The sequence below is a fragment of the Oryzias latipes genome, chromosome 2 (genome assembly GCF_053564925.1).
Source record: "Oryzias latipes strain Hd-rR chromosome 2, Olatipes_Hd-rR_3.1".
In the NCBI taxonomy this organism is placed as follows: domain Eukaryota; kingdom Metazoa; phylum Chordata; class Actinopteri; order Beloniformes; family Adrianichthyidae; genus Oryzias; species Oryzias latipes.
The window spans coordinates 28456339-28470090 of record NC_136238.1 but is presented as its reverse complement, the minus strand read 5'-3'; the positions used below and the strand labels follow the sequence as shown (position 1 = coordinate 28470090).

General features: G+C 39.8%; 2 protein-coding genes across 2 annotated transcripts in view; both read left to right on the top strand.

Moving 5' to 3' along the window:
* The window catches only part of LOC144987243 (uncharacterized), a 281445-nt gene that overhangs the window by 86876 nt on the left and 180817 nt on the right, over positions 1 to 13752 (top strand). The window lies entirely within an intron of this gene.
* Positions 1 to 13752, top strand: part of LOC144981350 (uncharacterized) — a 127479-nt gene that overhangs the window by 1995 nt on the left and 111732 nt on the right. The gene's annotated exons all lie outside the window — the stretch shown is intronic.

The following is a 13752-nucleotide window of genomic DNA, read 5'->3' as shown; positions in this document are numbered from 1 at the left end:
AACACACATGAGAACTCACACAGGAGAAAAGCCTTTTTCATGTGAAGAATGTAAAAAAAGTTTTAATCAAATACATCATCTCAAAACACACATGAGAACTCACACAGGAGAAAAGCCTTTTACTTGTATAGAATGTAAAAAAAGTTTTAATCAAATATCTACTCTCAAAACACACATGAGAACTCACACAGGAGAAAAGCCTTTTTCATGTAAAGAATGTAAAAAAAGCTTTTGTCATAGATTTAATCTCAAAACACACATGAGAACTCACACAGGAGAAAAGCCTTTTTCTTGTAAAGAATGTAAAAAAAGTTTTAATCAAATATCTGCTCTCAAAACACACATGAGAACTCACACAGGAGAAAAGCCTTTTTCATGTGAAGAATGTAAAAAAAGATTTAATCAAATACATCATCTCAAAACACACATGAGAACTCACACAGGAGAAAAGCCTTTTACTTGTAAAAAATGTGATAAAAGTTTTCGTCAAGTATCTTGTGTCAACAAACACATGAGAACTTGTAAGACTTTTTCTTGACAATGTAAGGATTTAGTGTAAACTCTAAATTCTAAACTTTTCTGATAAAAGGTCGACCTCTCAACCTCTGTACCACAGCAGAAGACTTTATTTTACAGGGGAAAAGTTCTGTATCTCAGAAAAATTAAATATTTTAAAATAAGCTTTTAATGCTTAAAACTTCTGGGGTGAAACCCCAGTGTTCTAATGAAGCTTTTAGTTCATGTACACAGAGCCACAGGCTGATGGCCTCCATACCATGTTGAAGCAATAACTTCATTAGAGGGAGGCACAAGTGAATATTAAATGTGTAGAAATGAACTTTCCAAAAAAAAAAAAAAAAAAAAAACCTTGGTTGTTTTGATATTTGATCCGCTACAGGAGGTTCTTTGTCCCAATGATTTGCTTCCCAGCAGCAGTTAGACTATAGAATGACACAATTTAGGACTGTTGAAACTGCTGCTGGATTTACTTATTCATTTATGTTGTGTACTTTTACTTCCACTTTTTGTTATTATTTTAATTTTTACTGACTATTTGTTTTTTTAACTGCTATATTTCTTGTTTGGCTGCTGTAACAACTGAATTTCCCTCCAGGGATCAATAAAGTCTGGTCTTGTCTTATCCTGACAGCTTTTTAGGTTTTCATCTTCTCCAAGCCACCACTATCAAAAGCAAAAAAGGATCAATACATTTCAATCTAATGATACTAGACAATAAGTTTCACTGCTGACAAAATATGTAAAAAAAATTCACAAAATGAATTATTTTAGAATAGAAATTAGTTGTTTTGAATTATTAGAGTTAACATCTAGCAAAGTTAACATCTAGTAGAGGTAGGTATCGTTAAGATTTGATCTATTAACTCCTCTTAATCTGCTGCTTTTCACTCTGGTACCTTATTAGTATTTTTATGGATATTTTCTGGTGTAAGTTTACACTAAAATAAAATGATCAATAAATACTGTTAAGATTTGTCTGTCCTGCCTTTTTGTCTTCTATTTTCTTTATTTTTGCTCCTGAACATTGATTTGGAGGATTGTTCCAGATAGGATCAACTCCATAGCTGCAGGGGGCAGTATAAGGAAAATGTGAATCCTAATCTACCAGGTAGGTAGATGGGAAGAGGTATTTAACTAGGTGACAGTGTGCAGGTGGGGGTTTTGTCTGGCAGTCTTGGTGAGCTGAACAACAAACATTTCTGATGTCTGTTTAATTATGTTCTGTTTTATTTCAAGGTTATCAAGCTCTCATCCATTCCATTTGTTGAAAATAAAAATAAGTTAAAATGAGTGGAGTTGTCCAGCGTCCTTCGTTGTCTCCTGAGCCATTTGAGTTGAGCAGCATTGAAAATGAAGAGAAATAACTCGAAAAATACCAACATGTATTTTTAGGTAATAAGGATGGGTAACGAGCCCCGGGGCAACATTCTTCAAGACCCCAGTATTGTTAAGATCTGACCTCAACGGTTCTGCTTTCGATACTGGAGAAGTAGCTTTTATGTGTCCCACAAAATATGAACATTATCTGCCATATTTAAATCACCAACTCAGTAAATTTTTCGTTATTTAATGATTATATTAATTTCACTATTCTGACTGAAGAGGAGAGGTCTCTCTGACTATTTGTGTGCACGGGGGGCGGGGTGAGGAAGCTCACACAGGAACGCTACCAAAGATATACGATGGCAGCAAGAGCTAAACGGTCCAAAATGCTGCGGCTCTTTGTGTTTTTGTAAAATAACTATCATGTTCCCAGATTGTTGTGGTGCCTTTAACATCGTCAGAGCGGGCTGGAGGAAGAGAGCAGTGTGAGCGCACGTGGAGGGGGCGTGTCTGCAGCTGTGAACGCCAACCAGAGTCTGTTATAGGACGGAAAGTTTTTCTGGAAAGACAGTCAGTGGCGATCTCGTAGGGGACATGTGAGCGCCCAAAAAAAAAAAAAAAAACTTTCTATCCCCCTAGACCAGGGGTCGGAACCTGTGGCTCTTTTGATGGTCACATCTGGCTCACAGACAAATCTTTAATTATAACGTCTTTTTTTCATTAGACCAGTCCTTGTTTGCGATGCGATGCCAGAGGGGCGCGCAGTAGTAGCGGTGCTTGCAGAGAGAAAAATCAGCACCATTTTACTTACTTACTTAATTTACTATTATCTATTATTTCACAGAGTTTTAACAGCCAGAAACCTGTTAATTGCTGTTCCTGCAACTGCGCGCTCCCGTATCTGAGAAAGAGCGTGCAGTTGCAGGATCGGGATGAGTGAGGAAGAAAGGGTGTAGGGGTAGTGGGCACATTGTCATAACTTAAAACACAGAACCCGTCACTCACTGCAGCGTCAGTGTGTGTTTGGCTCCAAATCTGCATATGAGCAGTCTTTCTCACATCTACAGAACATTCAGATCATAACAATGTTATTAAAAAAAATCCACAGACTTATTGGACTTTAAAATTGTCTAAATTACATCAAATGCACACATTCACTTGTATTTTTAGTTTTAAACATATTGTAGCAGACTGAGTTTAACTGGTGGATGTTGGGTCGCGTTATATGTTCCCGAGTTCATTGAACCTATCATACAGAGATCTGATTGGCCCTCAGTTCTGTCGTTTAGCCTGTCGTTGGGGAGTTTGGACCAATGGGGTTCATCAATGGGTCGAATAAGGGGAAATGGGAGGGCTGATGCGGCAATGAGGGAATATAAAGTTGGGAGAAGAGCTCTCGTCTCGTCTCGGCGGGAGAGATTCAGGAGTTGTTGAATTAATTGTTCAGCGTTTGTTGCAGTCTACAGTAACCAGAATAAGAACCCTAAAAGAGGTTAAGTGTCCGTGCCTCAGTGTGGGAAAGGGACGCTACATTATTGTATGGCTCTTTCAAAATTACATTTAAAAAAATGTGGCGTTTATGGCTCTCTCGGCCAAGAAGGTTCCCGACCCCTGCCCTAGACTAAGACCACCCATTTCCGCGTAAAATTAATTCAATTTGCGTCAGGACGCCCCTACTATCCTGTCACCTTGCTGCTGTTATGACCGTATGCTGTGTCTGTGTAGAACATGCTGGAGGGGGGCGGGGGTTGCATGGGGGGGAAAACAACGAACACGTAGACAGGTGGGGGCGGGGCTTAGACTCACCGCTTATGATTCCAGACCCGCAATAAACTAACAGCTGCTTCTTGTTAAAAATCAGTTCTCATCCATACAATTGACATAATGCATTGGGTTTAATGGATTTAAAGAAAGAAAAATAAATAGAAAAAAAGTCTGCATCAAAGTGAATTTGTTTTCATAATTTCACTCATGACAGGCGGAAAAGTCTGTTCAATGTTGTGGAAAATGGGCAAAAGATCAAAGGAAACATCACATTCATAAAAAATTAAAATCAATAATTAAATCAATGTCCTGACAGTATTTGGAATCAATACAAATATTGCCAAATGAACTATAGTGATATGTCAGCAAAAACATTTATTGATTTATTTCAAGCATTGTAGTCAAAGCAATATAGAATTTACCCATATTTATCAAACTCATTACTGAAATGCTGCAGTTTCATCCTTTGAACCAGATGGATCTGAATCTAGAGTCAAATATTCTAAGGAAATCATGGATTCACAGACATTTGATTGACTGACCGGCTGCTCTACAATAACTGGTGACCAGGGTTTTATTGTGCAAAAAGTCATAAGGAAGAAAATCCAAATATGTTTACTGAATTTTGTTCCTCCTTTACTAATTTGTGTTTTAAAAAGTAAACTTAAAAAAAATTCAACACAGATTCAAAATTGGGAGGACATCCTCGCTGACGTCCCCACCTTAAATGTCAATAAGTCCAAGTCCAGATTTACAGACAATCATCTTCATCCACACTGAGGGTCTGAGCTGTTTGGGAGGAAGTGCTGCCAAGTGTCAAGCAGTATAGGTAGACAAGAGAAGAACCATTGATGGATTTACAGAACTGTAGAATTGGAGTCTTCTTTAGTGTTTAATAGTTATAATTCAACAGTTTAACTGAACTGTGTTAATAGGGGCGTTTAAATTAGAAAACAGTAGATATAGAAGACTAAATGAACACAAATGTTACTGATTTGTTTACTTATTGAATTTTGTATTTACATATTTTATTTGAATGAGTTTTATAAGTACATTTTGTACAGAAAACAGTTAATAATAGAGTATAGTAATAGTATAGTACATGTTCCATACAAATTTATTGGCTCTCAGACACTCACAAGTTGCGTGTGTGCGTTGAAGTTGCAGCCCTCCCTCAGATAGACCCTGCCTTCAGTGGCCCCCAGGTAAATTGAGTTTGAGACCCCTATGTAGGGGATTCAGGGATTGTGGAGCGGTTGTTGTTTCCTTCTGGGTTAAAGTGCAGTTTTGTGTAACCTCCCAAAGAGGAGAAACCCAAAAATGAAAGGAAAAGCAAAGAGACAGGTGGAAGCCATCATGATATTCCTTTCAAACAGGAAGTTCTTTGTCATTTCATGCACTAGTTTCATTTAGCTCTAGTTGTTGAACATTCTATGTTTTGAAGAGGCAGGCTCTTCTAAAAGAAACTAGCAGGAGCCCCAGCGCTGGTCTTTGCTTGGATTTGTTTTAGACTTGTTCAGAGTCAAATTCATGTTTTAAGGGGAGGAGGATTATTTTGTTGTTGCTGTTTTTGTTCCTATTCTTACAATCCACTATATGTCCCGTGTTGAATTCTACTATTAAAATGTGGGAAACAAATGTTTATCAAATCCAAATCAATCCAAAAGCCTGGAGACTGGATGGCCGTGGTCCTCCCTTTGACCTGGACAGTGGTTGCCATGGCGACCTGCACACTCACCAAGCTGGAACTTAGAAGAAGAAAAAGAGACCAAAATGATTGATAAAGCAGGTTTTCCAGGGAAATCCCACAAAGTGCTTTCCAAGCTAGAACTAAGAATATCCAGCATGCATTTGGAAAAACTCATTAGCTTCTTGTGGAAAATGATGAGTCATTGGAAAAGCATTCTATGAATGCTCAGAAAACTTCCTCTAAGGTTGTGGTTGTTTGGAGAAGTCCTCCTCTTCAAAGAAGTTCTCCTGACCATCTTCAAAGCCACTTTCTGCTTTTTCAAACGCTACTGTTCAACAAAAACTTGGTTTCTGCCACAAAACCAACCTTAGACACTGAAACAGAATGAATCCAATGCAGAAATGTGTTGACACCTTTAATTCAAAGCTTCAATCAGTTTGAATCTCATGAAGAACATTTCAAAAATCCACATTTGGATCAGGCGTCTTCATCAGAGCACAACTCATGTTTCCAGGACTGTGACTCACCAATATATCCTCATTTCCTTTACACAATCTGTTTCCATCATTTGGATTTTTCATAAAAACTTGAGTTAGAAAAGAATTGTTGCCCCAAAATGTCCAGTTTGTTGTGTTTGGTTGCTAGGTAACAGGGTCTGTAATGTCTATGATGTCATGGTGGCTTTCAGAGTTGAACTCCTGAATATGACGGTAAACATTTGGATTGAACAAAAATGGGATTGAAGCTCATGCTAAATCCTGATCTCAATGCTGAAAAAACCTCCTCCTAGATTCTGGTTGTTTGGAGAAGTCCTCCTCTTCCAAGAATTCCTGAAAAAAGCCCTCATTTCTCCTGACCATCTTCAAAGCCACTTTTTGCTTTAGTTTAGTCCAAACTTGCTTTATGCTGACAACATTTACAGCTTGAATCCATCTGAAGAATCCAAGGAAACAAACCAATCTAAGTCTGCATTCATGCCACTTCAGAACCAACAAAGCATGTTTCCAGGACGCTGACTTACCAATAGAACTTGGGATTTCCTTTGCAGAATCCTTCTCCGTGTGTTTTCCTTTGTTTTTCTCCCCAAAACCTAAAGCAGAGATTTTTGCTGATCTGCAGAACAAACGTCTGACTGCTTTAACCGCCGTTGATGGTTTGTTGTATTTCCCTCTATAGCTGCTATGGTCTTAGTATGGTTGCTAGGTAACGCTGTCTTTGATGATGATGACGTCAGAGTGGCCTCTAGAATGGACTTTTTTCTTGTGTAACCAGGAGCTGTATCCTTTAGGGCACTAGGACCCAGAAAGAGGTCCAGGCAGTGACGGTGTTCAGTGACGGACTGCGCAGCCGCACTTCCTCCAAACGCCACTATCTTCTGACAAACCGGCCGGGGCAACCGCCGATTGCCCCAGCGGAGACCCCGACCCGCCAAACCCCAAAGGTCCCGTACCCATAGTGGGACCCCCCCCCCAGAACGCCCCCCCCCCACATCCCCCCAGACCCCGCAGCCCCAGCGGATGACACCCAGAGCGACCGGGGGCCCCAAGAGGGTTGCCCCGCCCCGTCCCAGAGCCAGGGAAGGGCTGATCCCAGCCCCAGGTGTAGACGGGCAGCCTGCCCAGCGCCGCTTGACCTCCCCTCCCAAGCAGGACCCCACGCCAACCCCCCCCCAGCACAGGCAAAGAGACCACCCCCCCAAACCAAGACGAGCCACCACTCAGCCCCCCCCCCCCCCACCACCACCACCACACACCCCCCACACCCGTGCCCAGAAGACCACGCAACACCCCAGACCGCCCCACCCAGGCACCGGCCCCGACCCCCACACGACCCACGGCGGAAAGGCAAGGAGCAGCAACGACCAGTCCCCCACCCCCTAAGTCATGGGTTAGCTATGGGAGATCAGAGAGACTGAATTCTTTCAAAGTCACTTGAACTCTGGGTTGACATTTTTTCCAAGCTGATATGATCAAACAGCAGATTTCTGTATTGACTTATATTTATATTTTTCTTGTTTTTCCAATTTCTTAAAATTGTTTTTTTTAGTAATACAAAAAGTTATGAAAATTATAGATACTAATCCTCCTTCTACATCGATGGCACTCATGTCACCAAGCACACAAAGTGATGGTGAAGCTGTGATTGAAACCTTAAGCCAGACTGATAGATCGGCACATACCTGCATGCCAGAGAGCCTGGACAGGCGTGCAGAACCACAGTGCATGCATGTAGCTGTCGGGTAGATTACTGTCACAGTGCTCGCAAATGTCTGAGTTACTGAGACCCATCTTGAACATCCTCTGTCCAGTGTAGTAAATTCTGTGAAGAGTTTTGAAATGGATTAGCTGCAGATTTGGACTTTTTGTCAGTTTAAAGGTGTTTAGACAAAGTTCTGACCAGAAGTTTTCATCTGTGCTGATGCTCAAATCTGCGTCCCATTTTGTTATTTGAAGTGAAATATTATTATCTAGGTTGCATAAGAGTTTGTATATTTTAGAGAAAGTTTTATTCATTGAGAAATTAATCAGAGCGGTAACTAGTTCTGGTAGCTTTAAATTGTTGTCTTTATATTTAAACTTTTTAGTAATAATAGATTTAAGTTGCTGATATTCCAAGAAGTTATTTATTCCATGTTTGTCTTGAAGTTCCTGGGGAGTTATGAATCTTTTATCAATAATTAGGTGCTCTAGTTGTTTTATGCCGCCTTCTTGCCAAGATGGGAAGTGTATCATTTTATTGTTTATGAGGATGTCTGGGTTGTTCCAGATGGGTGTCATTCTGCACATTTGAATTGGCGAGTTAGATATTTTTAGAAATTCCCACCAGGCTGTTAAAGTGGCATTTATGTTAATACTTTGGAAACAGTCCTGTTTTTTAACTGTTTGGCTAATAAATGGTAGATCTGACAGGTTGATCTTTCCAAATTTACAATTTACAATTTACTTTGATATGAATCATACGTCGATACTTGGGTCAAGGTGCAATTCCTGGTTCGATACATGTATTATACCAAAAAAGAACAAAAAGCTTTGTTATTTTACAATTTAAATTTTTACATTTTGCGAAAAGGCAAAGAAAGTTTAAACATTCAGAGAAATGAAAACATGGAATGTGACAAAAGCTTCCTGTGGTGTTTCCATGTCTCTGTGACCCAGTTTGAAAACTTGCTGTCCTGCATTAGTCAGATAGGACAAAAAAGACAAACAAGAAAAAAATCAAAGGGCCTTTTTATTATTGTCTGAATGGAAATTAGAACAGTGTCACCAGTTCAGCCTACCCATACTGCAGCTGCTCTGCTGTCTGCCCCACAGGCGGCCTCCTGTGGGCCGGCATAATGGACTCAATTAATCCGACACCATGAACCCTGCGATAGGCTGGTGACCGTTACAGGATGTTCCCAGCCTTTGCCCAGCAGTAGCTGGGACAGGCTCCAGCAACCCCAGCACCCCGAAAGGCATACAGCGAGTTGAGAAAATGGATGGGTGGAAGTTCAGGACAAGAATGCTCAGATCAAACCTCTATATTGGATTTGCACTGCACCCGCTGACGAGTCACTGCACACGTCACGTGCCCAAAGCTGTGTTTCTGATTGGCTGGCGCGACATGGCGCCCTTCCATAAGTTCAGATTTTTCAGAATGCTGCGTCTGTCGCTCAAAACCTCTGAGTGTGTCTGTACAATCGCATTCGGTTATGAAAGTAATGGGGGAATCAAACGATGGAGGACAAACTGTACAGTTCAATTTTATATCAAGTATTGCCGTATTCCATAACCTATTCCACTTTAGAGCACAAAGCTGCTTTTCTCAGTTACAGAATCTACATAAATTACATAAATTAACAGGAATGGTTGAAAAGTTAATGCAAAGATCGTCAATACTGGGTATTGGGCTTAGGCGTTAAAGGGCTAAAATGTGCATTCAGGATGCCACAGAAAATATAACACTCCTCTATTTTGATTATCCCTTTATCTGTTTGTGCTTTGTAAGACAAAATTCCAGTGTTAGGGCACCTCCTAAGCTCTAACGGATGGTGAGTAATGTTTACAAGGCTGTAAACAAAACATCAAAGCTGGCACTTTGACAGAAACTGATCAAGGCCTCCTTACAAAGAAGGATATCTGCCACTGGTGCCAGAAAGCCATATCGCTGTTTCTGGGAAAACTAAAGTCATCAAATGAAGTCTTTACAGTACTCATAGAGGACAAAAAGAATAAAATATATAAATGTAACATCAAATAAATCCGTGAAGCAAGGAAATCAGAACAACTGACCAAGGCAAAAATGTCCTTTAGCTTATTCTTTTTACATTTATGCTTACAAGGCTTAAATGCTTTTTTAGCCATGCTCATCAAATTTAAAAACGTTATGACGTAATATACAGCTCTACATCACTGTGTATTCTGATGACCTTAGACTCTTTTAAAGTGCATTTTAGATATAAAGTGGTGGATGGCAGAAAAGTTCCTGCAGCTCAACCAGGACAAAAGTGACATTTCCATCATCGGTTCTGAAAGCAAGAGAGAATGTAATTAACACATCTTCAGAATTTTATACCATGTGAGAAACCTGGGTTTACTTTTTGACTCCAGCTTAATTTTTGTTCCACACATCAAAATATCATTAAGACAGGATTTTATCATCTTAAAACCGTTGCCAGAATCCGCCCATTCCTCTCTCATGCCAGCACATAGGTGCTAATGTTTGCTGTTTTCTTTAGTCATTTAGATTATTGTAATGCTCTGCTCTCTGGTTTACCCAAAAAGTCTATCTCATATTTAAAACTTCTAACTCGGTGGCAGAAGTTCTGACCAGGACCAGGGGGCAGGAACACATTTGGGTGTAATGTCGCTGCATTTGCTCCCTGTGTGTTTCAGAATTAATTTTAAGATTCTTTTATTGTATTTTAAATGTTTTTACGAGACTACTTACTTAGTTAATTTATCTTCTTTTAAAGTTTGAGCCCTCATGGACCCTGAGGTCCTGCAGTGCTGGCCTTTGTAGTTGTCCCTAAGGTGAGGACCAAAACTTATGGTGAGGCTTCGTTCTGCCATTACGGTCCTGGCCTGTGGAAAAGCCTGCCAGAGAACCTCAGAGCCGCAGAGACTGTAAAAAGTTTTTAACCTTTGGGCTATCCTAGGCACTTTAACCTTGGGACAGTGTGCTAAACCTGTTTTGTAAATGGTGTTTACTTATATAGCGCTTTCTAACCTCTTTCGAAGGCCCAAAGCGCTTTACAGTCACAGTCCCATTCACCCAGTCACACACACATTCACACACTGGTGGTGGCTCCGCTGCCAAACACTGGCGCCAACCTCCCACCAGAGGCAAGGTGGGGTTCAATGTCTTGCCTAAGGACACTTCAACACATGGGCGTGCAAGGCCAGAATCGAACCTGCATCTTACGATCATGGGTCGACCGCCCTACCGCTGCACCACGGCCGCCCCATTTTTCTTTCAATGATTTTTGATCTTCACTGGTGTGAAGATATATTGGCTCTTGTGTTTTTTGCTGCAAACCTTTTTCCCAAAAAGGAAATTAGTTTTATTGTCTTTCAGCGTTCCAGTTCTTTCATCACCCCACATAACAAAAGCCCAGATCATATCCACTGCATGAAAACTTGGAAAGAATTAGCTGTAAGGATAAAAAAGCTGAAGCTTATTAAAATGTTCCTAAAATGCTCAAGATCAGCTATCTGGTTTGGCAGTTGTAAGCATAAACCATAGCTGAGAAACTAACATATGAGGATTTGATTGATGACTTTACCAATAAAAGAGCAAGACGGACACATTTTTAGTGTCTACTAAGAAAAGCAGACCAAGTTAATAGTGTAATTCAATTGTATTTATATAGCCCAATATTACAGCAATAGTTGTCTCAATGGGCTTTAGGCTTAAAGCTGCACTAGTTGTTTATAGTTTTTTTAATCTTATAATGAAGGGCATTTGAAACCTTAAGCCAAGATGTGTGATGTCATCCTTGTAAGAGTTTTTGTTACTTTTAACATTTTTTCATAACAGTCCTATAAGCTGTATGACATTCTACTGGCAATTGATGATGGAGACTATGTCGTCCTGGTTCTGCTGGATCTAACAGCAGCATTTGACACTGTAGACCACAGTATTTTAATATCCAGGCTCCAGAACTCTGTGGGGATCCCAGGTACAGCATTGGACTGGTTTAAATCTTACCTGGCAGAAAGAACCATGTGTGTCAGCTTGGGTGGTTTTGAATCTACCACAACTCAGGTTTCTTATGGGGTTCCACAAGGATCAGTTCTAGGGCCACTTTTGTTCTCTCTGTATCTGTTACCCTTAGGGTCAATCTTGAGGAAGCACGGCATTTCTTTTCACTTGTACGCAGATGACAGCCAGATCTATCTGCCGTTACAAAAAGATGATCTTTCCATGAAGCAGCTCCTCTCATGTCTTCAGGACATTAAGGACTGGTTGGTCCTTAGCCAACATGTGTGATGTCATCCTTGTAAGAGTTTTTGTTACTTTGAACATTTTTACATAACAGTCCTACACACTGTAAGAATTTACAAGCCTCAAGTTGCATTTTTTTGATCATTTTATTTTTTAAATATTTGAATAATAAACTAAAGTTTCTTGGTCATAATTGGGGGGTACCGAGGGGCGCTACTGGTCTGGCTCGCCCAGGGCATCATCTGTGTCAGAACCGCCACTGATGTTGTCCTACATGAGATCCTACGAGTTATTGTTACTTTTACATTTTTTTACCCCTAAAAAATTATGTACAATCTAAAATGACCTACAGGCTAAAATGTCCTAAAACCTAAAATTTACTTATGTGTATAGCTCTGATGCTATATACCAGATGGAACTGAGTGCAGCATATGTGCCCCAACCCCAAATGTTTTTACTGAAAGACTGCGTCCCTTGTTCTTCCCCCTCTGATTGGAGAGGGTCTTCTTTGGGGGATGTGGCGTCCACCTTCTTTGACTCCTTTTGGTTTTCAATACATCGGTCAGGCTCATTGATCTGCCCCTGCATCCTCACAAGTTTGCGTTTCAGCACAGCTATCTTTTTTTTCTGACATGAAATTGTCTTCCGTTTTAGTTTATTCTTGGAAGACAATATCTTATTTTGTTTTACAAGTCTGTCATTCTGAATTGTCAGCAGTTTATTTTCCAAGCTTTTGATGTGTTCTTGAGAAGTACTACTCTGGTCCTTGGTCATTTGCTGTTGACAGGTTAGCTGTGCTGGCAAGTTTTCTATTTCTTGTCTTAACATAGAAATAGTGTCACTTCTGTTGATGCAGTCTGTACTTTCATCTGGAGAATTTGGTGAACATTTGTTTACAATTTTCGCCACAAGTTCTCTTTCATCTTTGATCTGATTATTGAGTAACATAATCATTTTTCGAATATCCTCCATTTTGACCCTCAACATTTTGAGCAGATTTGCTTCAGTCATATCTTCGCTCATTGTTGGGGGGTCCTTCCCATCGTCACTCCTGTCTTCTTTCCCAGCCACATTCACTGATTCTGAACAGCGTGCCATCCTTCCAGCTTAAAACCTCTCTGCCTTCTGCCTTTAACCTTAGTTCTATTTGTTCTTTCTTGTCTCAGCCACAAAAACAAATGATGATGTCGTTTGATGTCATCAAACATCAAACTTTAACATCATGATGATGTTTGATGTCATCAATACATTTGATAGCAGCATTGTGATGATGTATGATGTCATCAATTATTTAACTTTATTATGATGATGTTTGATGTCATCAATACATTTAACTTTATTATGATGATGTTTGATGTCATCAATGCATTTGATAGCAGCATTGTGATGATGTATGATGCACTCAAAAAATGATTTAAGCCGCTCTTTCATGTAACAAAATTAAATTATGTTTGTTTTATTTAAATATATTTATTTTAAAATAATGTATCTACATTTAATTGCCCTAACACAAAATGTATTAATATTTTCACCTATAAACTCCAGTAATCCAAAATAAATGAGTTCAAGTAAAGGACATGCTGTGCGCATGTTGAATGCTGTTTTCCTGTTTCTCTTTATTTAGTCTTTTATAGTATCTTCTGTTGTTTTACGGCAACAATTTTTCACCTATTTTAACCATTCAACTGTTGGTGAAGGACTTCTTTGAGATCATTGACTCCTTTAATTTTAGTTCAGTGTGTGTCTGGAGCCACTCATGAAAAAGGACATATACTGGATCTTATGGATTGCCTGTTTTTTACATGGAGATCTGTGACTTGGCTACTTTAGACCACATGCCTGTGGTGTTTGAAGCTGAACTTTTTCGTGCGGCAGTTAAATCTAACGCTCCTCTTTCCCTTTTATCTGTCTGATAACATGGCAACTGTTTTCCTTTTATGGACTAAACTCACTGAAGCTGAATTTTGATACTCCAAATATGTTTACATTGTTTTCACTTCACCAGAAGTAGACTTTTCTCCTCATTCTTT